Here is a 27,348-nt window from a genome sequence, read left to right on the forward strand (position 1 = left end):
TTCTGTCAGTTGTATTGGCAATGCCTGAAATAAGTATAGTATCCTTGGAAAAATGTTCATTTTAATACAGTTTATCCTTCCTATCAGTGTTAGTGGTAGCTCTTTCCAATGCTTTAAATCGTCCTGTAATTTTTTCATTAGTGGATTGTAATTGAGTTTATATAATTGGCCTAGATTTTTGTTTATTTGTACACCTAGGTATCTTATTACCTGCATTTGCCACCTGAATGGGGATTCCTTCTTAAATTTTGAGAAATCCGCATTATTCATAGGCATTGCTTCACTTTTATTTACGTTTATCTTGTATCCCGACACTTCTCCATATTCCTTCAATTTCTTATATAGTTCTTTTATTGATAGTTCTGGTTCTGTTAAGTACACTATCACATCATCCGCAAATAGACTGATTTTATATTCCCTGTCTTTTATTTTTATTCCTTTTATATTATTATCTATTCTTATCGATTCTGCTAGTGGTTCTATAGCTAGCGCAAACAATAATGGTGATAGTGGGCATCCCTGCCGTGTTGACCTGCTTAAGTTAAATTGCTTTGATACATGTCCATTTACTGTCACTTTCGCTAACGGTCCCTTATATAATGCTTTAATCCAATTAATATACTTCTCCGGTAAACTGAATTTTTGCAATACTTTGAACAAATAATTCCATTCTACTCTGTAGAAGGCCTTCTCTGCGTCTAAAGCAACTACTACTGCAGGCGCTTTATTTCCTTCTACTGCATGAATTAAGTTAATAAATTTACAAATATTGTCTGTTGTGCGTCTTTTTTTGATAAATCCAGTTTGGTCTAAATTTACCATTTTCGGTACCTGTTCTGCTAATCTGTTTGCTAATAGTTTAGCTATTATCTTATAATCTGTGTTTAGCAAAGATATTGGTCTATATGATGCTGGTGAGAGTGGATCTTTCCCTTGTTTTAGTATCACTGTAATTATTGCTGTTTTACATGAATTTGGTAAGTTTTGTGTCTCATCAATCTGGTTGATTACATCCAGGAGGGGCGGTATTAATAGGTCTTTAAATGTTTTGTAGAATTCTATTGGGAGTCCATCCTCTCCTGGTGTCTTATTATTTGGTAATTTTTTTATTATCTCTTGTATTTCTACTGTTCCAAATCGTTCTGTTAATTTATTTTGTTCCTCTATTTGTAGTTTTGGTAGTTCAATTTTAGTCAAAAATTCATCTATTTTCCCTTCTTTCCCTTCGTTTTCAGTTCGGTATAATTGTTCATAGAATTCTCTGAAGTTTTCCTTAATTTCTTTTGGATTATATGTAATTTGTTTGTCTTTTTTCCTTGTTGCCAATACCATTTTCTTAGTTTGCTCCGTCCTAAGCTGCCATGCTAAGATTTTGTGTGTTTTTTCCCCTAGTTCATAATATTTCTGTTTTGTCTTCATTATATTCTTCTCCACCTTATATGTTTGTAATGTTTCATATTTTATTTTTTTATCCGCCAATTCTCTTCTTTTGGTTGTATCTTCCTTTATTGCTAATTTTTTTTGTATGTTTACTATTTCCCTTTCCAACTGCTCTGTTTCCTGATTATAGTCCTTCTTCATCTTGGTTGCATAACTTATTATTTGCCCTCTAATGAATGCTTTCATTGCGTCCCATAGTATAAACTTATCTTCCACTGATTCCGTATTTACTTCAAAATACATTTTTAATTGTTTTTCAATAAATTCTCTAAAATCCTGTCTTTTAAGTAGCATGGGGTTTAATCTCCATCTATACATTCTTGGAGGGATGTCCTCTAGCTTTACTGTCAGTATTAAGGGTGAATGGTCTGATAGCATTCTCGCTTTATATTCTGTTTTTCTTACTCTATCCTGCATAGTATGTTTTATGTCTAGTCGAGTAGTATGAGTATTCCTTTTCTTTTGGGTTTTGTTTCCTCCATATGTCCACAAGTTTCATTTCTTGCATTGATTTAATTATAAATTTGGTTACTTTGTTCTTCCTGTTAATTTTTTTCCCTGTTTTATCCATATTTGGATCCAAATTCAGATTGAAATCCCCTCCTATTAGTATGTTCCCTTGCGTATTAGCTACCTTCAAAAAGATATCTTGCATAAACTTTTGATCTTCTTCGTTAGGTGAATATATATTAAGTAGATTCCAAAGCTCCGAATATATCTGACATTTTATCATAACATATCTCCCTGCTGGATCTATTATTTCCTCTTCTATTTTAAATGGCACATTTTTGCTAATTAATATAGCCACTCCTCTTGCTTTTGAATTATACGATGCTGCTGTTACATGTCCTACCCAATCTCTCTTTAATTTCTTGTGCTCCAATTCAGTTAAGTGTGTTTCTTGGACAAATGCTATATCTATTTTTTCCTTTTTCAGTAAATTTAGTAGTTTCTTCCTTTTAATTTGGTTATGTATTCCATTAATATTTAAAGTCATATAGTTCAGCGTAGCCATTTTATATTTTGTTTATCTTCTCTTTCCGTTTTTCCATCATTACCTTTCCTCCTTTTCCATTTCTGTTTTCTTATTTTCAACTCTTTACAAGACAACATTCCTACAACATCCAACATTTTCCTTATTCTCCTATTTCTATCTTCTTTATCCCCAATCTCCCCTTCCCCTCCTGAGTTGTCCTTTATCCCTTGTCGGACAACCACATCTCCCCTCTCCATTTGGATTTGCGAATCCACTCGCAAGCGTCAACTGATTTTGCAGTGACCGCTCTTTTCCCCCACCCAGCCCCCCCAGAAAAGATTTCACTTTTCATATGTCACAAAGGTCACTCTTTTAATTCCCTCCTTATTCTCTCTATTCCATTACCTTCCCTTATTAATTCTTGTCTATACTATCTATGTTTTCCTCTAATTACAGATACTTTCACGTATGCCCATTGTCTCTATTCACTCTTATACCTCTTTACCCGCATACATATCAATCGTGGTCATTTTTACCCTCATTACCCGTCTTCATCCCTCAGTCTATTTTTGTCTTTACCCACATACATATCAATCATGATCATTTTTACTCTCATTACCCGTCTTCATCCCTCAGTCTATTTTTGTAATTGTTCTGCAAATTTTCGTGCTTTTTCTGGATCCGAGAACAGTCTGTTTTGTTGTCCTGGAATAAATATTTTCATTACCGCAGGATGCTTCAGTATAAATTTATACCCTTTCTTCCATAAAATCGCCTTTGCTGTATTGAACTCTTTTCTCTTCTTTAGGAGTTCAAAACTTATATCTGGATAAATGAAGATTTTTTGCCCTTTATACTCCAGTGGTTTGTTGCCCTCTCTTACTTTTTCCATTGTCTTCTCCAGTACCTTTTCTCTTGTAGTATATCTTAGGAATTTTACTACAATAGATCTTGGTTTTTGTTGTGGTTGTGGTTTAGAGGCCAAAGCTCTATGTGCCCTTTCTATTTCCATTTCTTGCTGTAGTTCTGGACATCCTAGGGTCTTAGGGATCCACTCTTTTATAAACTCCCTCATATTCTTGCCTTCTTCATCTTCCTTAAGGCCCACTATCTTTATGTTATTTCTTCTGTTATAATTTTCCATTATATCTATTTTTTGAGCTAGTAGTTCTTGTGTCTCTTTAGTTTTTTTATTAGATTCCTCCAATTTCTTTTTTAAGTCTTCTACCTCCATTTCTGCTGCTACTGCCCGTTCTTCCATCTTGTCCATTTTTTTCCCCATTTCTGTTAAGGTCATATCTATTTTATTCACTTTCTCGTCTGTGTTGTTTATTCTTCTTCTTAAATCATTGAATTCCTGTGTTTGCCATTCTCTAAATGACTCCATGTATCCTCTAACAAGAGCAAGTATATCCTTTACCTTGCCTTTCCCTTCATCTATTTCACTGTATTCTTCCTCTTCTTCTTCCTCTGGGTTGGCCATCTGTTGTTTCTTTGTTGCCCTTTCCTTCTCTTCTTTCTTGTTTCTATTGTCTTCTGTGGTCTCTTCTTGCTGCAGGTGTTCTGCAGCTGTCGTTGCCGGCTGTGGAGATCGACTCCCCAGCTGGTCCCCCCTCCCGTCGGTGTGTTTTTTTTCATGCGCGGTTGCGCACTTTTACTCGGCTCTGTGAGCCATTGTTGTAGTTCTTTTTCTACCGACCTGAGGTAGCGGGCTCCTCTCTCCACAGCGGGCCTCTTCGGACAGGTAAGGCCTTCACCTTTTTCCTCCGTTGTCTTCTCTTCCTCTCTTCTTACCGTTGATTTTGATTTTTCTTCTTTTGTCTCCATCTTCTTTCCACCTTTATACTCACTTTTCTTTAACTTTTATTTCTGTGCCTTTGTATTTTCTCTTGTTTTTCCCGACTTTTCTGGAGAGGGCTGGAGTTCTCCGTCCGGCCACTACTCCATCACGTGACTCCTCTCAGGACCTCAGTTTTCTTCAGGCTGACTTCCAGGCCAAACATTTTGGCAGTTTCCGCAAAGCAGGACGTCAAGCGCTGAAGAGCTGGCTCTGAATGGGCAACTAAAGCGGCATCGTCTGCAAAGAGTAGTTCACGGACAAGTTTCTCTTGTGTCTTGGTGTGAGCTTGCAGGCGCCTCAGATTGAAGAGACTGCCATCCGTGCGGTACCGGATGTAAACAGCGTCTTCATTGTTGGGGTCTTTCATGGCTTGGTTCAGCATCATGCTGAAGAAGATTGCATGAGTTTTTCAAGCTTTGTTGGGACCAAGGAAAACTGCCTCAGGATCTTCGTGATGCCACCATCATCACCCTGTACAAAAACAAAGGCGAGAAATCAGACTGCTCAAACTACAGGGGATCATGTTGCTCTCCATTGCAGGCAAAATCTTCGCTAGGATTCTACTAAATAGAATAATACCTAGTGTCGCCGAGAATATTCTCCCAGAATCACAGTGCGGCTTTCGCGCAAACAGAGGAACTACTGACATGGTCTTTGCCCTCAGACAGCTCCAAGAAAAGTGCAGAGAACAAAACAAAGGACTCTACATCACCTTTGTTGACCTCACCAAAGCCTTCGACACCGTGACCAGGAAAGGGCTTTGGCAAATACTAGAGTGCATCGGATGTCCCCCAAAGTTCCTCAACATGATTATCCAACTGCACGAAAACCAACAAGGTCGGGTCAGATACAGCAATGAGCTCTCTGAACCCTTCTCCATTAACAATGGCGTGAAGCAAGGCTGTGTTCTCGCACCAACCCTAATTCTGTCTAAAGGCTTACTAATTACATATGCGGAACTTGCTGACTCTAAGGCTTGAAGACCCTTATCTTATTCAGACTAACTTTACTTCCTACATTCTATTATCTACCCTTATACTATTCATACTGGCTTTATTCATTACACATATTTTCATATTAGTTTTACTCATCTCTAACAATCCTCACTTTTCTTTTAGCTAAGTTTCGTGAATTCTCAACTGGAATGTATTCCTTGTAAACTTGGTCTTTTTCCCAGCGAGTCAATAAATGAACTACAGTCTCAGCATCATCAGACAGAGTTTGGGAAACATACATCCTTTGGATTATAGTGATCTGACGAGGGGTCAGTTGAATTAAATACTGCACACAAGTCTTTAGGCAGGGGAGCACCATAATGGCCAGAATAGTGAGTCCAGATGCTATAAGGGCTGTGGGTATCAGACTCCAGTTACCAATAAAAAGTCTAGTCCATCCCATACCGGACCAAGGTTGCCAAGTCTGAACCTGGGCATGGGAAGATTTTCGAAGTCCTGAAGAAGTGTCTTTAACCGCCTGACCGTTGTGAGCATTGTCATTAACCAGTCTTTCACAAACGCTGCCTTCAGCAGCCAACGAGTAATCGAGAACCAGGCGGTTTTGTTGAACTGTGGCTCGTATCTGTCGTCTTTCTTCAGCCCATAAATTCAGGGCCATCACTGTCTGTTCGGTGATGATCTCCAAGGCTGGAGTCTGATTAAACGATTTAAATGCCAAGCAGCTGTGGTGTTTTGGAGCAGCTTACGTCGTTTACAACTGGAACTCCCCTTACAGTGGTGGTTCTTAACATTCCGAATGTCTGTGTGACCCAAAGGATGATTTACAGGAGACCAAATTGGGGAGGGGTGTTTCTTGTCACTTAACCTGTGAGTTGCAGCCTGTCTGTGAACATTAGCATATGTATTCACTCTATCTCTGCTACATGTACAATCCTGACTAACATTCTGTCTGTCATTGTCCCACCATCTTCTTTGTGCTATCTCTTTAAAACTCCTCTTTTTAATATCTGTAGAGGCCGGAATACAAACCAAGTCTAGTCCCCTAGGGCTGTTCTGTTCTCCTGGTCCATGTTGGGATCCTATATTAACCCATACTAAATAAGGTACCCCACTATGACTATACTCTATACCTGCGCCCTGTCTGCATTCTAAAGGTAAACAATTGTCACCTCTGCTGCCCCTATTCCAGGAGGACTTAATACATTGTGAGCAATTTGGTGATTTCCCAAAAATTGGGAACCAACAAGTAAACAAAACAGAAAATGGTAAAAACAACATTACAGCACTTTTTCCCGGCGTAGTGTAACTTTCAGATCAGAAGGATGAAGGACTGCACACCAGGTGGAGGGTAGATTATCAATGTCTTTAGTCTGTGGATCAGCAGCTTGTTTAATTCGTTCTATGTGAGTCCACCCCTTTTCTTTCGTTCGCACTGTAGTGCCTGTAATCAAAAGGAGAGTTGGTGATCTTGCCATGCTTTTACATATACCCAATCACCAGATTTAATAAAATGAATAGGATGCTCCAGGGGTGGGTTTTGAGCTAATAAACCCTTCCGTTTTAATTCATATAGAGAGGCAGAAAGTCCCTTTAAATATTTGGATATGTACTGGTCGTTAGCCTCAGGGGTAGGGGTATTCAAAGGTGACATACAAGGTTCGAGTATGCCATCTTTCACCAACTGGTCAATTACCGGCTGCAGCCCTTTTCGGCCAGCCATCGGAATTGGATACTGCTTTTGTCTAATTACTTGCTCAGGATCTATTAAAGTAACTTGTAGGGGAGGAATATCTAACACTCCTCTATTGCTTCTTTTTGCCCATACTCCAGGATTTATTAGTTCCCGATCCTCCTCGGTTAATACATACAATTGAACCCCGATACCTGATTCCTGTGGTCTGGTGCCAATAGCCAATTGGTCCTGTAAATCTCGTCCTAACAAACAAACTCCAGCTTGGGGAACTAGTAGAATGTCCTCCGTTACTATCTTCTCTCCCATTTGTATTCTTACATCCCTTAATACAGGGACCGTAAAATCTCTTCCTCCTACTCCCGAAATCATCACTGTCCCCTCTATCTTAACACCCTCGGGTGGTTGTAAAATACTAGACAGGGCTGCCCCAGAATCTACTAAAAAGGTCATCTTGTCACTGTGGGGTCCTATGCTTAAATTTACCAATGGTTCTCCGTGAAGCTCCACGGTGTATATTGACTGAGAACCGTGACCCCCCTATTCATAATCTGCTTCCATCAGTGCGTAAGATCGCATCTCCCTGGCTCGCATTGGCCATTCTCTCTTAAAATGTCCCTCCTTTTTACAATGGTAGCAAACTAATGCTCCTGTTTCCCAATTCCTACCGGGATTACCACGAGGTCCCAGGAACGGTCGTTGTCTCCGGTATTCCCCTCTACCCTTGCCCCTGCTCTGATCTCTACTCTCCCACTCGCGGAGCTCCTCCCAATGTCCAGGAGCTGGCACACAGCCCCTACCCTTTCCTTACTGTCCCTCCACGACTTCCTTGACTGCCTGCATCAAAATCTTAGCCTTTCCTTTCTGTTTATTGGGCATTCTCTCTTAAAATTACGCACCTCCATACTAGTCAGGGGCACATTTATGAAACCGAGAGCCCCTCCCATGGGAACTTCCCGTAAAGGTCTCATCCAGTTAATTTCTGGCTTATCCTCTCCTTTATAATGTCTAGATTCCTGCTCTCCGGGAAATGAATCAAAGGGTTCTGCCCTTCCCTCCCGGAGGGTCTCACACTGTTTTGAATCAAAGTCTCCTCCCTCTCTTGTCAATTGAGGTGGTAATCTAGTACTTTGTGAACGGGTCATCATACCACCCCTACTTTCTTCTCCTTTCTTTAGCTGTGGGGGAGGAGGGGAAGGTGAAGAAGGGTAGAGCATAGGAGAGAGGGGAAAGATAGGAGCCGGCATAGGAGGAGCATAAGGTGGAGGAAGGGAATGTAACACATCCCATCCTTGTGTTTCAGGGACAAAAGGTTCCTATTCCTTCTTGTCCTTACATTCCTTTTCATTCAAAACCAGTTGATCAACCGATCCACTGAGCCAGCAGGCTGCATATTCTCTGCTCTCAATATTATCTCTTTGATTTTGATAGAGCCAGATGTTCAATGCCTGACACATCCAGTCCTCATTGGATCCGAACTTTGGCCAATATACCGAATTCCCTTTTATCGGGTTTTTAAACCCATTCCAGACAGCAATACCTGACCATGGTCTGTTTGTCTTTCCTGCGGGTTCTCCCCGCACCCCAATCAGATAGCATTAATCCTAACGGACTTTGCTTAGTTATCTGATCGTCCCGTCCTTCCTTAAGACTATTTCCTTTGCTACTCACGCCTCCCATACTAACAGGTAAGTAAAATTCCTCTTGGCGGGATCCAGTAGCTATTCCTAGCGCGCTTCCTTAACGTCCTCCCGTCGTTTGTTCTCAATGCCTCTTCTCGGATATCACTCACTTCATCCACTGACCAGTCACCCGCCATCCTTGAGTCCAGCTGAATCAGCTGGGGTGCACCTACCCTCGTCGACGGGCACTCTGTCAGTGGAGGGAGTGGGATCCCGGACGAGACCCCATTTGTGAGAAACAGATGTACCTTCACAGAAATTACTCGAGACAAAAATTGAGAACAAAGAACATTTATTATACAACAATTCAAAGTTGGGTGCTTCCTGTCTGGAATCCTGTCTGTGTCCCATCATGTCATTGTCCTTATTCATGAATCTGCTTTGTCCTTATTCACACATCTCAACCCCCAGGACTTACTAATTCTATATGCAGAACTTGCTAATTCTATCACTATAAGACCCTTATTCTATTATACTTGCGTAACCCTTCCTCACACTCTTATCGGAATTCATCCCTACTCAGCACTTACTTAACTTCCTCTAGTCCAGTCCAGTATTCCTTATTTCATTCATACTAACTTTACTTCCTATATTCTATTATCCCTCACACCCATGATAGCCCATCAACTGAAATGGTGTTCATTCAGTCTGACCGGCCCCTGTTCACCCGTTGCCAGAAAGAACGACCATTCTGCCCATCCTGTCTCTTAGCCCTTCCTTTGCATGGGGAGACTGTGGGCTGTCTTGTCTGTGATAGCCCTTCCTGTAAGCAGGGCCAGCATTCTGCCATTAGTGTTGATATCTCCCTGCGGTCCTGCCCCTTGGTGAAGTGTTGAGGGGGGCCCCTGAGTACATAAGGCCATCAATGGTATCTGCCAAACCTTCCTCAGCTTCAGGTTTGTGGGGATACTGCATCTGCCAAATAGGGGTGTAATCTGACAGTTCGAAGGTTATGGGATCAACCTGCTGACAAAAACCCACATCTGCTGATCCCACTGACCACAGGTTCTCAGGGAGAGAATCTAGCATAGGGGCCGAGTAGGGGTGATCCATCTTCTCTCTACAATGAAAGCGTTCAATCTGTCTATGCTCAAGGAGGACTTGATCATATGTCGGAGACAAAATTCTGTATGCCTGACCAGATGAGGAGAACTGCGCTGTCGGTATTTGGGTGTTAGACCAGTCACTAAGGGACATCAAGTTCCGACACATCGGTCCCAAATCTTTTGCCTGGTGAGTAGTGCCAATTGCAAGGGTGACATGAGGAATGGCCTCACCTGCCATCTCATACCATTCCAGCTGTTCAGATGTCAGTGCTACCGTAGCGGCCACTCCCTCTTTTCCTACCACTATGTAGTCCGAATTAATCTCCCATTGCATGCCCTCTACCTCTTCATAAAAGGCATGCTGATAAATTTCATCCCCATCCCTATCATAAAAGAGGGTCATATGGGGAGGGTCCGAGGAAGGGGTATACGGGTGTAACGTCTGGATCCACGGCTTCCATTGATTATAAAGCTTTAGCAGCCCCCCCTTCTGTGGGTCCTCTGGTTCCAACAGCCCCCAGTAAATGTCAGCCCATTGTCCATCAGATGCGGGTCCTCCAGCTGCCGCCAACAACATCTGAGAACCGGAATGATGTGTAGTTAATGAACAGTTCATAGAATATCCATTTGGAAAGGTGACCTCTATTCCGCTGGGTCCACAAAGGATCGATGCTCCGCACCTGACCAGTAGGTCTCTGCCCAAAAGATTGGTAGGGCACCTGGCTGACAAAATGTATTGATGTGTAAAAGTCTGTCCCGCCACAGAAGTGACTAGTGGTGTAGAAAACGGCAGATTTTCTGGTGTACCCGAGAACCCTATCAGCTGGACGCTAGAGGATGATGTTTTATCTTGAAATTCAGTGCCAGTGAGTGTTGAAAATCTGGCTCCCGTATCCACTAAAAAGGATACTTCCATGTCCATAACTTTAATCTGCAGGAAAGGGTCTGCCAACCTAGCCTGCTCGTGGGTGCTCGGGCTCCGTCACTGTGGGCAATATTGCTCCTCCTCTGTCAGCAAAGGGAATTGTCTCTTCGGAGCTAGAGCCGCATAGGGTGCCTGATGTACCGGGGGTGGCACAGACGATCTCTGGGGCTGGACCCAATGCTCATTTTGTGGTGGTCCATATCCCCTTCCCCCAGTGTCCCGAGGATCCCAAGCCAGGGGGCAGTCTCTCTTCCAGTGTCCTGGCTGACCGCATACAAAACATTCGGCTGGTTGCATTCGTGGAGCACCCCGACCTCTCCCTCTACTCGGAATCCCCCCCGTTGGACCTCCCGTTCTGCCCACATAGGTGGGACCCGGTGCCCAATATGGGGCCGGGTGCCAACTCATATTATTCCCTTGTGGTGGCTGCGGTGGCTGCTGAATCATCTGGTTCGCACCCTTTGAGGAAATCTTTTTTTCCTCATTCGCCTTTTGCCTAGCCTCTGCTAATTGAAGCTTAAGGAGTTGCACTTGTGCCGACTCCGTAGTTTGTTTGTCCTCCTTTTGCTTAGCCCTGTAACGTTTCATGTGATGGGTCAAATGTTTTTCCCATTGCTCACTCGAGCAGCCAGGAATATCAGTGTTATTCTCTAATGCCTCCCTAACTACAGCTGGCAGTCCACTCGTTACTGCAGCCCTAAAGAGTGTAGTCTGCAAGGGATCTGTGGCTGGTTGTACTCCTGCTTTATCCGTCCAACTCTCCCTACACTGACTCAAAAAAGTCGAGATCTCCTCATCCTCTGACTCCTTTTGTCTATTGTGAGGAGTGTGATCCTCTGACATTCCTACCGAGAAGGCATTCTCAAGTGTCTGTTCTTGCTCTCTCTCATTTGTTTTTTCCAGTCGCATACTAGTTTCCCTCACTTTACATACATCATTCTGTATTTCCTTTGTTAACTCCTTCATTTCCTCCACCCTTTCCTGCATAACTCTCTTAAGTCTCTCCTTCGCCTCCTGGAGTTCGTGACCTGCTAATTCAGTGACATTCACTATTCCCTCATTTATCTGCATCACTGGCATCTGGGGAATCGGATAAGGTGGTGGCAACGTCTCTGGTAACTTTGGATATAGCGGGGCTGACGGCTTAACCTCCCCCGTTTTCTCCTTAGTGATATGGGATCCCTTTTTAATATCATGTTGAAGGTTCGCTTCCACAGCCATGTAAGCCAATGTCATATTGTGTAAATCTGCCCTTCTCTGTTCCTTCACTTCTCTCTGTTGTTTAAGCCTTCTTCTATTCCATATAGATCCTTGTCCCTTTGCCTCATGTTCCTGTACCTCCTTGGCTGCTTCCCTCTCTGCTTCTCCTAAGTACAGTACCAGCCGGATTTTTTCAAACCCTCGTGGTACCTTCCCCTGACTCTGCAGCTCTTTCCATATCTGTTCGTACCGTGCCATAGCCTGTACCTCCTCTCCCTTTGGTACTCCTCCCAGTAATTGATTCCTTGTTTTTTCCCACTGTCGGTTTACAGATGGGGGAACTCCTCTGTCTTCCCCGAGCTCTTGCCCTACATCCCTATTTACTCCTTCCATCTCTGTTCCGATTTTCAACCCTTTAGACCGTACTTCACTGGGTCTCTCCCCTGGTAGGATTTTGACACCCTGCAATCTACTTCGAACTTTCCCACATTATTATAAACACCAGCGGCACACTGTACACAATCCTTAAACAAATACTTATTATAAACTATTATGATACACTATACGATTCCTAAACAGATACTTATACACTATAGAAGCAAATAACTATAACAGATACCTTATACAGATACTTATTATACACTACTATGGTACACGATCCTTAATCAAATACTTATTACACACTATAGAAACAAATAACTATCACAATACACCTTATTCTAATTGGCCAAGTGTCTAAACCTATCTCTCGAGATCGCTACGAGGGGACTCCAACCCCGTTCTACTAGGGGGACTCCAACCCCCTTTTTTCTACAGGGGACTCCAACCCCGTTCTACTAGGAGGACTCCAACCCCCTTTCTACTAGGGGGACTCCAACCCCCTTTTTTGTGCAGGGGACTCTAACCCCCGCTCCTTACGGGGGACTCTAACCCCCGTTTCTTGCAGGAGACTCTAACCCCTGAAGCTTTTTTTCTTTGGCTTTAACTAGGACTTTTGCAGAGTAGTGACAACACACAATTTTATCATTGCCAATAGCAGAACTTCGTTTAAACAGGTGTCTGCTTACCTCCCTTTGTTGAATGGCCATTTGTTGTTATCACCACACCACAATCGACCGGTGTTTCGTATCTTTTTCTTCCGTCACTTCTCCATCTTCATCACGTCGGGGTCACCAAATTGTCGGACTCTGGCTTTACCTTACTCTTAATTTAGTCTATGTGTAGTCTGAGTCCAGCGTGTTCTTTGAATGAAGTGATAGGAGAAGATATTCGGTTCAACAGTCAATTTATTACACAGCACAAGAATAAAACTTAACAGAGCTCTGGGTCAGTCGTTAGTTCATAGGTCACCTGCACAGTGAGCTATTCCCCAAGACTGACCCCTATTGTCCAGTTGGCTCAGTTTATATAGATCAACCTTATACAGAACAAAAGTTGTCTTCCTTTGCTAGATCTTTTTGCATAAGGGTTATCACAAGTCATTTCCTGTTTTGCAGATATCTGGGGTGTAGCACTCCCATCTTAATCCTCCAAGCCAGACTATCCTGTTGATTGGATCAGAAATTAATTCATCCCCAGATATTTCTAATCACCATTCTGTCCCTGTCTGGCCAATTTCTGCTGTTCTCTTTAACACCTCCTCAGTTTGAGCATTCCTCCTAAATCGTTTTATGCATTTCCTCTCCCTGTATTTGGGAGCAGACCATTTTGCTCAGCCAACTTTGCTCCATGCTGTGATTGCCACTTAATCACATTCCTCTTTTTCCCTGAACCATGCAGTAAATATAAAATTATTAATTATCATTTCTTTCATAATGTTTTAACCTCTAGATTCCAACAGGGGGCACCCACGCGGGTTTGACCAGTCCTGTGAACTGTCGCCTCCGGTTCTCTCCCCCAGATATACAACCCAGAGGGAGGCCCTTCAGTCCATCCAGTCTACCCTGACCACCCAACTCCCACCTTCATCACTCAATCCTCTGTTTCCAACACCTCTCCAAACCCACACACACACTCACTCACACATAAACGCACACAGAGAAATACACAGAGCCAGATGTTCAATGCCTGACACATCCAGTCCTCATTGGATCCGAACTTTGGCCAATATACCAAATTCCCTTTTATCGGGTTAGAAATAGAAATACCTTAACAGAAATTGCTCGAGACAAAAATTGAGAACAAACAACATTTATTATAACAACAATGCAAAGTTGGGTGCTTCTCCTTACCCTGGGAATACACACATACCCTGGGAATACACACATTCACTGGGGCTCACCCAACTTTTATACAGTGAATTTCAATATCAGAATACCCTCCCCCTTACATTCTTCTGCCCCCTGGATGGGTTTGGCATAGGCAATCCTTCCTGCCTACGTGCAGTTTCAGTGGACTTGGAGGACCAGGGGGTATCCTGTCGGTGTCTTCTCATGTCATTATCCCCATTGTCCTTATTCACAACCTTGCCCTTGTCCCCATTCACACCTTTCCAACTCTCAGCGCTACAGTCCCTTCATATGCAGAGTTTGCTAATCCTGTCTAGGGTTTACTAATTAAATATGCATAACTTGATAAATCTGTGTATGGCTTACTAATTATATATGTAGAATTTGGTACTTCTGTCTAGGGCTAGGAGACCCTTATCTCATCCAGACTATCTCAACTTCCTACATTCTATTATTCCTTACCTCTCCTTATCTTATTTATATGGTGGGCTCACTGATCCTGTCGAAAGGACTAGAAGGTTCTTAACTTACATAGGCTGAATCTGCTTCCTGCATCCTAATTTCCATGCTTAGCCTGTTCATACTGGTTTAATCCATCACTCCATGTGTCTGTACTAGTTTCCCCATCTTTCATATTTTTATGTCAAGTTTACTCATCTCTCACACACTCACATGCACAGAGACACTCTCACACACAGAAATACACTCACACAAAGAAATACACACACGCGCGCACATACCCACGCACACAAACGCATACACAGAAATACACACTCACACACAAGCACAGACACACACACACACACACACACAAACACATACAACTCTGCAGCTCCCTTTCCCCTGTTAAGGCCCTCCCCCACTGCATCCACTAATCCACTAGAGACAGGATATGTTTGATCTGTGTGTGTGTGTGTGTGTGTGTGTGTGTAGATGGGGCTAATTTAACCAACGCAACCCCTCATGCTCCTCTGCCTGGTGATCATCAATGACAGGCGTTCCACACCGCCCCTCTGTGTCTTGTACCTGGGCACGTCCTCCAGAAATAAAGGCCTGACTTATGACGGGGTCTCATGGTCCTGTGTTGGGTGAGTGGGGACAAGCGCATGTTCGCGTGCACGCACACACACCATGCTACCACCAGGGTTGCCCAGTTTTAGCTGAGAGGTACAGAGATCACTGTTCGTCGTAACATAAGCTGCAACACAGGATGGGTTTTGTCTGTAACTGCAAGACAGATGGGGGATGTCCTGTCAATCAGGGAGAGGCAGGGGCGTGTCCACCTGTCAATCAAGGACAGGGACACTTCTACCTGTCAATCAGAGATGGGCCGTCCACATCAGTCGGAGGCAGGGGTGTGTCCAACTGTATCAGGGATGGGGCATACCCACCTGTCAATCAGGGACAGGGGCGTGTCCACCTGTCAAGTAGGGGCACACTGTGTTCTGAGTTCAGGGTTAATGGTCGGTTACTGAATGATGTGGATGAACAGAGGGACCTTGGGGTCCAAATCCATACGTCCCTCAAGGACAATGCACAGGTTGACAGATCATTAAAAAGGTCTATGATACGCTGGGATTCATTAGCCAGGGGATTGAGTTCTGGAGTTGAGAGGTCATGTTATAACTCTAAAAATCTCTGGTGAGACCCCACTTAGTAATCAGTTCTGGTCACCTCATCACAGGAAGGATGTAGACGGTGTGGAGAGGGGGCAGAGGAGATTGCCTGGTCTGAAGAATGTGTCTTAGAGTGGAGAAGGATGAGAGGAGACTCAATCAAGGTTGACAAGATTCTGAGAAGTGTTGATCGTGTGGACGGCCAGTGCCTGTTTCCCAAGGCAGGACCAGAGGACATCTGTACAAGGTGAAGGGGGGGAGTTTTTTTTACAGAGTTGTGGGGGCCTGGAATACCTCGCCCGGTGGGGGGGGGGGGGTGGCTGGTGGAGGCTGGAATATTTAAAAGATGTTTAGAAAAACACAGGGATGAAGGAAAATTGAGGGTTATGGGACAGGGAGGGTTTAGTACTTTTTTTAAGGAATATATGGGACGGCACAACATCAAGGATTGAAGAGCCTGTACTGGGATGTCATGTTCTATGACGGGGACACAGGGGAGCACAGGCCAGAGGGGGTTCCCAATGAAGACCTCATCTGGGCGTCAAGCTAGAGGTCCTGTCAGTGGCCACGGGACAGCCCCAGATAGGGTGTTGCCATACCCCAGCCTCTGCTCCCTCCAGTGGAGAGCAGGGCAGGATGGGAAGGAGGGACAGTACTGCAGGGGCTCCCCCCCACCCCAGGGCCTCACCCTGCCACTGGAGGCAGCCTTGCCTGGCTCGCCTCCCTCTTTGAGCACTCATCTGCGGGCATTACAGAGACCAGTGGCAGCGGCCAACACCTCAGAAACAGGAGGAGTAATTGAGCCAGCTCCCAAATTCAGTGAGATCACCGTTGATCTGGCCTTGGACCCAGCTCCACCTTTCCCCCAGAACCCTTAATTCAGAATTGGGAGTTATCAGCGATGTCGACCCAGGAATTTGAAGTTATTGACCCTCTCCATGACTGAGCCCTCAATGAGGACTGGGTCATGATCCCCCAACTCCATCCTGAATTCCACAATCGTCTCCTTGGTTTTCCCCTAGGATGGAACACTACAGTGCAGGAAGCAGGCCACTTGGCCCCTCTTGTCTGTGCCAAAACAACATTCCGCTAGTCCCACTCCATCACCCTCCAGGCCTCTCCCATCCGTATCGATCTAATTTATCCTTAAAACACATGATCGAGCTTGTGTTCACCACACTCCCATTGCTCTCTGAGTGAAGATCCGCCCCCAAACCTTTCCCATTTTACCCTAAAGTCATGTCCTCTCGTATTGATCTCCTCCGATCTGTGGGAAAAGCTTCCTCACATCCACTGTGTCTACATCCCTCATAATCTTGTAAACCTCTATGAAATCTCCCCTCATTCTCCTACGCTCCAGGGAATAAAGTCCTAACCTGTCCCTGTAACTCAGTTCCTGAAGTCCAGGCAACATCCCAGTAAATCTTTTCTGCCCTCTTTTTTCTTATTGATCTCCTTCCTGTAGTTTGGTGACCAAAACTGCACACAATTCTCCAAATTTGGCCTCACCAGTGTCTTATACAACCTCACCATAACATATCTTACAGTATCTTGAAGATATTTAATGAGGTCATATCTTTCTGCTTCCATGGGCAGAGATTTCCACAGAAAATCAGTCAGGATTTTGAAAATATTTGCTATGTACCTTAATTGCATATAAGAAATACATAGCTCGGTTCGATGATAACACCATCCATGAATTTGTCGTCGATCCCACAGTCGTGGGTTGTATAAAGGGAGGGGATGAGTCTGTAGACGGTAGGGAGATTGAAAATGTGGGGCCCCAGCAACAACCTTGCCCTCAACGTCACCAAAACCAAGGAGCTGATGGTTGACGTCAGGAAGGGAAAACAGAGGTGAATGATCCAATGATCCTTGGGGAATCAGAGGGGCAGCATATTTAAGTTCCTCAGACAATCTTTGCTGGGCCCAACACACCGATGAAGAAAGCTCGTCTGCGCCTCGACTTCCTCAGGAGTTTGCAGAGGTTCAGTTCGATACCGGAAACCCCGGCGAATTTCTACAGAAACACGGCGGAACCTACTGATCAGCCAGGTATGGAGGTGGGGTGGGGGGGGGGGGCACCAATAACTCCCTGCCAAGCATAATGCCCTGCAAAAGGTCACGGACATCACAGGCAAAACCTTCCCCCACTGTCAAGAGTGGTTCTCAACCTTTTTCTTTCCACTCACATCCCACTTTTAAGTAATCCCAATGCCATTGGTCCTCTGTGATTAGTGAGGGATTGATTAAGGTGGGATGTAGGTGGAAAGAAAAAGTTTGAAAAGCACTTTTTAAATCATCCCTCATGTGCACGGTTTCAGAACTCCAAAGGAAATGGGCCAATGACAATTTTTCTCAAGCAAATTATTTGTCACAATTGGGTCGAGAACAGTGATTCTCAACCTTCCCTTCCCGCTCACATCCCACCATAAGCAATCCCTTACTGATCACAGAGCACCGATGGTAGAGGGATTACTTACAGTGGGATGTAAGTGGGAAAAGAAAGGTGGAGAACCACTGGTCTACGGGAAACCCTGCCGTCAGAGAGCAGCAGGGACCCCCACCACCCAGCACACGCTCAGTTCCCGCTGCTGCTGTCAGGAAAGAGGTCGAGGGGTCCCCAATTTTCACACTCCCAGGTTCAGGAACAGCTGCTCCCCCTCACCATCAGACTCCTCAATGACAAACTCAATCAGGGGCTTATTTAAAGACTCTTGGGCACTTTAGTGATTTCTCTCTCTCTGCGTTATTTGTTTTCACTGGATGGTTTTTTTGCACTGCTAAATAGCGGTAATTCTGCTGTGTCCTCAGGGAAGAAGAATCTCGGGGTTGTATGTGATCTCATGTATTCGCCCTGACAATAAATCTCAAATCTAAAAATATTTCCATAATTTTTTTTGGAAAATATGCATTTAAGAGTAAATATGTTATGTTATAATTTTTCATCTCTCAAACATCTGAAGTTCATCGAATGTGCCTATTCCTGACTGACCGTCCACACAGGAGCACCCTGAGGACATGTGCTCAGGCCACTGCTTGACCCATTATGCACCCACGGCCATGGGCACAATCCATGTAGTTTGCCGATGTCACCACAGTCGTCGGCAGAATCCCAGACAGCGACGAGGAGGCGCGCGGCAGGGAGATCAATTGGCTCGGCGAATGACCTTGTGCTCAACATCAGGGGAACATGACCTGGTCCCCATTGAGGGGCTCAGTTATGGAGAGGGTCGAGAACTTCAAATTCCTGGGGGGTGGGGGGTCAATGTCTCCAAGGATCTGTCCTGGAGCTTCCCCATCGATGTCATCACAAAGAAGGCATGACTTCGCAAGGTGCCTGGGGAGATTCGGCATGTCACCGAAAACTCTCTACAAGTGGGGACCACCCTAAAACTGTATCCTCTCATATTGATACCCCCACTGATCTAAGTGGGAAAAGCCTCTATGTATCCACTCTGTCTACACCCCTCGTAAACCTCGATCAAATCTCCCCTCATTCTTCTACACTCCAGGGAATAAAGTCAGAACCTGTTTAATCTTTCCCTGAAGTCCAGGCAATATCCGAGCAGATCTCCTCTGGACTCTTTCTATCTTATTGAGATCCTTCCTGTCATTCGGTGACCAGAACTGCACATAATTCTCCCAATTTGGCCTCACCAATGTCTTAAACAACTTCACCACAACATCCCGACCCCTGGACTCAATGCCCTGATTTGTAAAGGCTAAGATGCCAAAAGCTGTCTTTACAACCCTGTCCACCTCTGACACTTCCTTTGGGGAACGATGTCTCTGTCCCCAGGTCTCTCTGCCCCTCCACTCTCCTCAGTCCCTGACCATTTAATGAGTGCACCCCACTTTTCCACTAAAATTAGATGCATCCTCTGCGCTGACAGAGCCCGGGGCTTCTGGCATGAAGCCAGCACCAAAGGTCGTGCATTTAATACTCCAGTTGGCCGATGCACTGGCCCGCTGGAATCTCCCCAGATCCGGAAGTGTTCCACAGGATGATGGGGCATGTCGTAAATGGGGGGGAGGAGGAAAGAACGTGTCCATGGATGGCGTATCCCACGTGGGATCCATGCAGGAATAACGCAACTCGTCAAAGGGGGCTGCAAGGCATCCAGAGGGTGGGGCTTAAAGTCAAACATGTCAGTTTGATGTGAAGGAAATGACCTTTTCTGGGAGATGAGCTGTCGGAGGCAGGTGTGGAGCCAGGCAGGAGCAAGGTGCTCAGACCCCCGACGTTTCTCTTTGGAGCATAAGAGTTGATCGAGTGGACGACCAGTGCCCGTATCCCCCTTCCTCCTCCCACAACCCCGCTTCAGCTCACTCTACACTCCTGCTGCTCTCTGCGTAAAGCCATTCCCCTTAAACCCCCCCCCCCCGAACCTTAAAACTTTGCTGCCTCATTGTGAACTGGGGGAATAGCCGACCACATGATCAGCACCTCCCGTTGTACTGTTCACCACCCCCCCCCCCCGACCTCTGTCGCTCCGGGTTCTCTCCTGCTCCGCGATCTGGTGAATCTCCTCCACCCCTCTCTACGCTACCCACCTCCTCACCACAGTGAGGTGGCTCTAATCCGTCGATGGCTCCAGGTTAGGTGAGAGGGCCACATCCCAAGCACACAGGAGGTCGGGCATGATGTGGAGGGGGAGGGGGCGATGGTGCTGAAAGTGGGAATTTACAGCGCGAGGATTCGAGTATAGGAGCAGAGCAGATAGACTGCACTGTACAGGGCCCTGGTGGGACCACACCTGGAGTATTGTGTACAGTTTTGCTCTCCTGACCTGAGGAAAGGCATCCTGGCCATAGAGGGTGGGCCGAGAAGGTTCACTCGATTGATACCAGGGATGGCAGGACTTACATTGAAAGAAAAGCTAGATCGACCAGGCTTATTCTCGCTGGAAGGACGTGGCTGGTGTAGAGAGGATTCACCAAGGACTGGGAAACGAATGAGCCAGGTGAGCAGAGCCGGGACTTTTCTCTCTGGAGCGCAGAAGGACGAGAAGAGCCTGGATCGACAAGATTCTGAGAGGTGTCGATCGGGTGGACGGCCAGCGCCTGTTTCCTAGGGCAGGGCCAGAGGATGTCTGTACAAAGTGAAGAAAGGGAAGCTTTTTTTTTTACCCTGAGAGTTGCGAGGGCCTGGAATGCCTCACTGGGGATGGTGGTGGAGGCCGTGACTGGGGGCATTTAAGGGACACTCAGACAGACACAAAATTGAAGTTGGGGGGGTGGGTTTAGTACTAATTCTAGGTTCTATGATGCAGAGGCTGGTGGGGTGATGGATGAGGGGCAAGGGGGAATCCTGTGTTCATTACATCTGGGGGGGGGCAAATTCCTTTGGACTGGAGACAGCAACAAGTGGGGCATTGCAGGATGGGGAGAAGTGCTCGCTCCTGCTTGTCGTTGACGTCAGCCCAGTTTGCAGACGACTTCACCGTGTCCGGTGCTGGAGACGGTGAGGGTGGGTGTGGGGAAGGGGAGCAGAGATTGGCAGAATCTAGGCAGAGAAATCGTGGGACAGACGTCATTTCTGGTCGCCCCATCACAAGGAGGGCATGGAGGCGACAGAGGGGAGGTTCCCCAGGACAGTGCCTGGGATTAGAGAGCAGGTCACAGAGCTGGGACGTGGAAGGACAAGAGGAGACTCGATCGAAATTCTGAGAAGCGTAGATCAGGTAGACGGCCAGCGCCTATCTCCCCAGGGCAGGAGAGTAGTAAACACGACAGCACAGAAAATAGGCCCTTCATCCCTTCTTGTCTATGGCAACATCTTTTTTCTGCCCAAGTCCCAATGACCCACACACAGCCCGTACCCGTCCCATCCAAAACTCCCCACCACCACTTTAGGCTCGTTCCGCACTCCCCGCACTGTCTGAAGAAGCTTCACCCTTAACCCATGGCCCCCACCTTCAGTGGGGAAAAGCCAATCACACGATCACAGAGGCAGGCCATTCAGTCCATCAAGTCTGTCTTGCCACTCCACCCTGAGCTAAACTCAAATCTCAAATCTCAAATTCTGGCCTTTACCAATTGTTTCCCCTGGGGTTTACAGGTCCTGCCCTGGGAAACAGGCGCTGGCTGTCCACCCAATCGATGCCTCTCAGAATCTTGTCAACCTCAATCAGGTCTCCTCCCATTCTTCTACATCCCCAGCTCTGCTCACCCTGCCTCATGAGGCAAGTTCTCCAATCCAAGCAATGTCCTGGTGAATCTCCTCTGAACTCTCCCCAACATCAGTCCATCCCTTCTCAGATCATGGGCCCAAAATTGCACACAGTTACTCCATCTGAGGTCTGGCCAGTGTCCCGTAGACCCTGATTAACATCTCCTTACCCTGTTAGAACACTCTTCAGCCAAACGTTTGCCTTTTTAATGGCCCATTGCACCAGCAGACCAACCTCTTGAGGACCCCACCTCCCTGAGAGTATTACACAGCACCGCAATCAGGCCCTTCTAGACTGTGCCAAACCATTTTCTCCCACTGGCCTGCACCCATTCCCATCCCTCCATCCCCCTCTCCTATCCGTGTACCTGGCCAAATTCTTCCTCAACGTTAAACCCAGGTTCCCCTCTTCAACTCGTTCCACCTGCCCACCACTCTCTGTGTGAAGAGGTTTCCCCTGAAACCTTTCCCCATCCTCTCACCTGCCTTCAGTGGGGAAAAAAGCTGACCTACATTTACTCTGTCTGGACCCCTCATAATTTTAAGCACCTTGATCAAATCTCCCCTCATTCTTCTATGCTCCAGGCAATAAAGTCCTCACCTGTTTAACCTGTAACTCAGTTCCTGAAGTTCCGGCAACATCCTAGTAAATCTTCTCTGCACTCTCTCAGTCTGACATATATCCTTCCTGTAGATTGGTGACGAATCAAATCTCTGCGGAGACCACACTTGAAGGATTGTTTTCAGTTCTGGTTGTCTCATGACAGGAAGGATGTGGAAGCTGTGGAGCGGGGGCAGAGGAGATTCACCAGGACATTGCCTGGATTGGAGATCGTGTCTCACGAGACAAAGTTAGCAGAGTTGGGACTTTTCTCTGGAGCATATGAGGATGAGAGGAGACTTGATTGAGGCCAAATTCTGAGAGGCGTAGATCGGGTGGATGGCCAGTGCCTGTTTCCCAGGGCAGGACTGGAAAACCCCAGAGGGCGACTGTACGAAAAGGGAGGGACGTTTAGGGGGAAGATATTTTACACAGAGGGTTGTGGGGGCCTGGAATGTCTTGCCGGGGGGGACAGTGGGGGAGGCTAGAACATTGGGGGCATTTAAGAGACTCTGAGACAAGCTCATGGAGGGTTACAGGTGTGAGAGAGGGAAGGGGAGATTGTGGAGTAGGTTTATATGGGTCAGCACAACATCATGGGCTGAAGGGCCTGGACCATGCTGGAATGTTTTATGCAAATGAGAGGGGTGGCATTTTGGGAGCTTTAACGCAGGTGAATGTTGGGGATCTGGGGGAGTGTCATGGAGCAGAGGGGTCTGGGGGAGGGTTGTGGGGCAGAGGGATCTGGGAGAGTGTGAGGCAGAGGGATCTGGGGGAGTGTTGTGGGGCAGATGGATCTGGGCGAGTGTTGTGGAATGGAGGGGCCTGGGAGAGTGTTGTGGGGAAGAGGGATCAGTCCAGGTGGAAGCACTGTGGGTGGTACGGGTCCACGGATGGAACAGGTTTAGAGCGACATGGGGCAGGTGGGACCAGGGTGGGTGGGACGGATCTGCAGATGGGACGGGTTTAGAGACCTGTGAGTCTACGACAACAAACGTACGTTTTTTCTCCTAGCGAGGACACAACAAACTCGTTCTGCATCCCTCTCCATGGCCGCCATTCGACTCGGCGAACCCTCCTCTCCCCCTACCCATTCCCCATCCCACCACCTTTCTGCCTATCCTGAGACCTAGTGCTCACCTTGCTGCTGGTTAGCTGGGGTCCATACCCAACGATCCTACCCGAGGAGGCCAGGGCCGGTGGGTGGGAGATCTCTAGTGGAGCCGCTGCAGAGAGACGGGGCACGAAAAGAGCGCTGGTTCACATTTAAGGTCACGAGCTTCCTCGTTTACAAGTCATGCCATATCTGGTCATGGTTCTCTGAGTCTCTCAGCTTTCCAAATGTGATTGGTCAAGATACAGATGGGAAACCACAAAACCACTTCTATGAAGAATAATCATCTCCCTCCGCACCATCCCGTCACATACTCCCTGGGGATGGGGCACAGGGCGAAGCTCTCTCTGCACCATCCCATCACACACTCCCCGTGGGTGGGACACAGGGTGAAGCTCCCTCCACACCATCCTGTCACACACTGCCCAGGAGTCAGACATAGAGCAAAGCTCCCTCCACTCCTTCCCCCACCCCAGGATCAGAGTGGCTGGATCTGGGAGATGGGGCCTGCTGTTATCGGGCTCCTGAAGGGACTCTCTTGCTGGAGGATGGGGTGAGAAGGAGAGAATCAGAGGCAGGTCCCAGAGCTCCCAAGATAGAGAGAAAACGAATGGAAGAAAAACTTCAAAAGAATCCACATGTCAAAAATCTAAAAATGCCGAAGAAAGGCAAGTCTGTGTCAAAAAAATGGTGAAGCAGCAGCTTTGAATCCAAGGCCAGAGTGGAGGAGGGTTGTGGCGAGGAAAATGGCAGGGCCACGATGAGGCCCGCTGAAGGAACGACTATTTGAAGTCTGCCCAGCAGGAGGACCCAGTCCCAAGAGAGGACGTCACACCAGGTCGTCAGGAAGTCCCAAACCCAGCGGTGGATGGAGAGAGAGGTTTGGACCCCAACCCTCCCGCAGCAGGGGCATTGGTGCACGCGTCGCTGTAGCGTGGGAGATCTAAGTGATGGTCCCGACAGGTGCGACCCGGGGGGAGCAGAATACCGCGGAGCCAGATGAGGACTGGCGTATGAGGAGGTCAGGGCAGGGAGGGGCCTGACCAAAGGGAAGCGTTGCAGCTGACTGAGGTTTCGGCGGCAGGTCCAGCCCCAGATCAAGAGGAGCCAGGCAGTGTCAGAACCTGGCACGGAGACCAGGTCTGGCAGTGGCTCCTGCCATAGGTCGAGTGGAGCAATGGGTGGGGTCAATCCAGGCAGCTCCGGGGTCGTCTGCAGAGGCAAATTCCAGTGGAGTGTCGGCAGAGAAGGAGAGTGAGGAGGTGAGGAATGGTGCTGAGGCCCCCGGCAGTAATGGAGCCAAAGTAGGGAGCCTCAGGGCTCAGGAGAAAAGCCCCAACAAGGCAAAGCACACAGGCGGGCTCTGAAACCTCCCTGCGCGATGTGATGAAAGTTATGGATGATGGGCTTTCTTGTTCAATGGAAAACAGAGCTGGCGAGCAACTGGAGAAAATGCAGGGAGTCCTTTCAGGATGAAGGGGAAGGGGGTCAGAGGGCGGGGAAAGAGAGGGAGCAACCAAAGACTTTAGAGATACCCCGATGCAGGAAAGGGACCGGGTATGGGGGAAGCTTGATGCCCTCAAAAACTAGACCAGAAGGAACAATATTAAAGTAGTGGGGTTGAAAGAGGGGATCAAGAAATAGAACTGTATACACTTGTTTCAAAGGTGAATCCCCGAGGTGCTGGGCGAAGGTGTGCTGGGGGCGAGAGTGGCGCTAGAAAGGATGCATGGGTCCCAGCGACCTGCGAAACTGGGCCCCAGGGAAAGAGAAAAGACATGTGGGTCCCTCCTTCTGAAAATAGACCCCATGGAGGGGTATTTCAGATGATGAGGGAGACAGACAGAGTTGATGTGGAGAGGCCTTTCCCTTGAGGGGAGGAGAGATTGAAATGAGGTCATGGGCTAAGGGGCAAAAGTTGAGAGGTAACATGAGGGGGGATCTTCTCCACTCAGAGAGCGGTTGGAACACAGAATGAGCTGACATGGTTAACACTGGCTCAATCGCGTGCTTTAAGAATAAATTGGATGGGAGAGGCTGTGAGGGTTACGGAATGGGAGCAGGTCAGTAGGACGAGGGAGATGATGGTCATCGCAGGCTAGAGGGGCCAAATGGCCTGATTTCTGCGCTGTAGTGCCTCGATACCGGCCTGGGCTCCTTGTCCCAGTTGGAGGCCCGTCGCAGCCGTGATCTCTCCACACCCACCGGCTGCTGCTGGAGGCCGCGGATCACAGAGCAGGGGTGGGGTGTGTCACCATCAGGATGGGGGGTGGGGAGAGGGTGCCGGGCCTGGCCACCACATTGATTGCATCAGTCACCTCCTGTTCACTTTATTCCATTGAACGAAGGCTGAGGGAGAGGGGGCCGTGGGGCGGGCAAGGTCGGTGGGGGGGAGCCGTGGGGCTTGCTAAAGTTCAAAGTCATTCTGCCTTAAAGGTGCCCTCGGTGACAAACCCAGAGTCTCTACAGGTCTCACCCAATATTTTAACCAAGTGCTTTAAAATGGGGTTGACACTCTGACATTTAACAATGTTCCAAACAGTTGGTTTTGGGAATCCTTGGGTCTGGGCGACGTCCCTGAATGTTTTGATTCTTGCTTTTCAGCCTCATTGAGGGCTTAGCAGTGGAAGTGGTGGTGGGGGGAGGTCAAGAGCCTCAAATCCCCAAGTGGTCGACATCTCTGAGCAGCCGCCACGTCAGTGCCATTGTGGAGAAGGCCAGAGGAGCCTGAGACCCCCGCAAAACATCTACAAGCGGGGACGGTGGGGAGCTTTCGGGCCAGTTGGGATGGAGGCGCCATCTCTCAGGGCGAGAATAAACTCCAGAGGATTGTTTGCTCGTCCTGCGACATCACGGGCATCAGACTCCACTCCATCGAGGACGTCGACATGAGGCGGGGTCTTAAAAAAGCAGTCGCTCTCTTCAAGGACCCCCCTCTTCACTTTGCTCCCATCAGGGAAAAGGTCCAGGAGCCTGAAGACGAGCACAAGGATGGCTTCTTCCCCTCCATCGTCAGATTCCCGAACAATCCGTGAACCCTGGACACGGCCTGACTTTCCGAGCCCTGTTGTTTTTATCTATCGTCATAAGATGGTTATAATATGGATGTTTGTCCCTTGAGGCTGCTGCAAATCACTGTGGACCCCAAAGGTGACCAGCAGGTTCGAAACGAGCCTAGCCCTCTTCTCCCCGCACCAGCAGGGCTGTTAAACGTCCCTCCCCGAGTCCCTCGCTAACACCGCATGAAGCTGAATGCCCCCAAAACGTTACGGTGCCCCGGGCTGGGGCTGTGATTTTCGACAGGGTCGAATCATAATGTCCAGATGAACCTTGAGTAAAGTCCGGAATGTGGACTAATTACAGGTGAATTGTTTTTAACATATTTAAACCTGTGGGGAAATAAAGGAATAGGAGTGTCCTTTTTCCAAAACGTGATGGTGGGTCAGCATAACATGGGGGGGGGGCCCGAAGGGCCTGGTCTGGGCTGGATCATTCCACTCCTCTTGTCTCCACCATTCACCAAATCTGGTTGCTTTCTTCATAAAACCACAAATCTGACCACAAGGAAGAAGGGGTGTTCTCACACCTCTCAGTTGTGTGTGGGGGGAGGTACACAATCTCAACCCACCCTCCAGCGAGGGGATCCCTTCGGGTGCTCAATAACAGGAGGCCCGATCTCCCAGCTCCAGCCACACCGATCCTCAGGGGGGTGAGAGGGGGGAGGAGAGAAGGGGGCTTCGATCACAGTGTCCAACCAGCACCAGGGAGTGTATGGCGGGATGATGCGGAGGGATCTTCACTCTGCGTCCGATCCCCGGGGACGGGGCGGAGGGAGCTTCACTCTGTGTCTGATCCCCGG

The 27,348-nt window shown here is 47.4% G+C and overlaps 1 long non-coding RNA gene across 1 annotated transcript; it reads right to left on the minus strand.

Moving 5' to 3' along the window:
- Positions 1-4,919: 4,919 nt before the first annotated feature.
- On the minus strand, positions 4,920-23,606 carry LOC138750612 (uncharacterized). The gene is made up of 3 exons (XR_011349418.1): positions 23,516-23,606; positions 12,823-12,996; positions 4,920-6,653 (listed from the first exon to the last, which is right to left on the minus strand). It is a non-coding gene; the product is annotated as an uncharacterized lncRNA (long non-coding RNA).
- Between the last annotated feature and the right edge of the window lie 3,742 nt (positions 23,607-27,348).

This window comes from Narcine bancroftii, unplaced genomic scaffold, assembly GCF_036971445.1.
Source record: "Narcine bancroftii isolate sNarBan1 unplaced genomic scaffold, sNarBan1.hap1 Scaffold_193, whole genome shotgun sequence".
Taxonomy (NCBI): domain Eukaryota; kingdom Metazoa; phylum Chordata; class Chondrichthyes; order Torpediniformes; family Narcinidae; genus Narcine; species Narcine bancroftii.